Here is a 1,438-nt window from a genome sequence, read left to right on the forward strand (position 1 = left end):
ATTTAATTTGTCTGATATAAGAATTGCTACCCCAGCATTCTTTTGATGTCCACTAGCATGATAAATGATTTTCCACCCCCTCACTTTCAATATGGAGGTGTCTTTGGGCCTAAAAAGAGTCTCTTGATGATAGTATTTCAATGGGTCTTGCTTTTTTATCCAATGTGGTACTATACTGTGTCTTTTGATTGTAACACTTAACCCATTTACGTTCAGAGTAACTATTGAAAGATATGAATTTAGTGCCATTGTATTAGGTATAAAGTCATTGTTTCTATATATTGGCTCTGTTCCTTTCTGGTCTATGTTACTTTTGGGTTCTCTCTTCACTTAAAGACCCTCTTTAATGTTTATGATCACAAAGTCTTTTAGTTTCTGTTTGTCCTGGAAGTTCTTTATCTCTCCTATTTTGAATGACAGCCTAGCTGGGTAAAGTATTCTTGGTTGCATATTTTTCTCACTTAGTGCCTTGAATATATCATACTAGTCCTTTCTGGCCTGCCAGGCCTCTATGCATAGGTCTGGTGCCAGTCTAGTGTTTCTACCTCTGTAGGTTAAAGACTTCTTGTTCTGAGCTCCTTTCAGGTTTTTCTCTTTGTCTCTGAAACTTACAAGCTTCACTATGATATGTCAAGCTATTGATCTGTTTTTATTGATTTTATGAAGGGGTCTCTGTGCTTCCTGGACTTGAATGCCTGTTTTCTTTCCCAGATTAGGGAAGTTCTCAATTATAGCTTGTTCAAATATACCTTTTGCCCCCCTCTCTTTCCTCTTCTGAAATCCCACTAAAAAATATGGAATGCTTCACAAATTTGCATATCATCTTTGCACAGGGGCCACGCTAATCTTCTTTGTGTAGTTCCAATTTTAGCATATGTGCTGAAGTGAGCACAGCATTCTTAAATTTTTTTTTTAATTTATTTATTTATGATAGTCACAGAGAGAGAGAGAGGCAGAGATACAGGCAGAGCGAGAAGCAGGCTCCATGCACCGGGAGCCTGACGTGGGATTCGATCCCGGGTCTCCAGGATCCTGCCCTGGGCCAAAGGCAGGCGCCAAACCGGTGCGCCACCCAGGGATCCCGAGCACAGCATTCTTAAATTGCAAAAACCTTAATATCTAGTGAAAATTAAGAATTAGGCAATTGTGACCTTTAGAAACACTTTCTCAAAGTATGTATTTTTTGTAATAACAAGTTACAAGTAGATACACCTATGTTCAGTAATTAGCATTTCTATATTTTACTTAAGGAATGGTAGAGATATTCAGTAAATTTCCATCATTATTTTGACTTAGCAAAACTCTAAGAGTGTAAGTTACCAAAAAATTTTAGGAAACTATTTAAGTAGACATATCATAAAACATAATTATTGCTAAAGATTTTACTTAAAAATTTTTATACCACTTGGGATGCCTGGGTGGCTCAGTCAGCTAAGTG

General features: G+C 37.3%; 1 non-coding gene across 1 annotated transcript; it reads right to left on the reverse strand.

Moving 5' to 3' along the window:
* Positions 1-788: 788 nt before the first annotated feature.
* LOC121496313 lies at positions 789-892 on the reverse strand. The gene has a single exon (XR_005989146.1). It is a non-coding gene; the product is annotated as a U6 spliceosomal RNA (small nuclear RNA).
* Positions 893-1,438: the final 546 nt, after the last annotated feature.

Source organism: Vulpes lagopus, chromosome 7 (genome assembly GCF_018345385.1).
Source record: "Vulpes lagopus strain Blue_001 chromosome 7, ASM1834538v1, whole genome shotgun sequence".
In the NCBI taxonomy this organism is placed as follows: Eukaryota; Metazoa; Chordata; class Mammalia; order Carnivora; family Canidae; genus Vulpes; species Vulpes lagopus.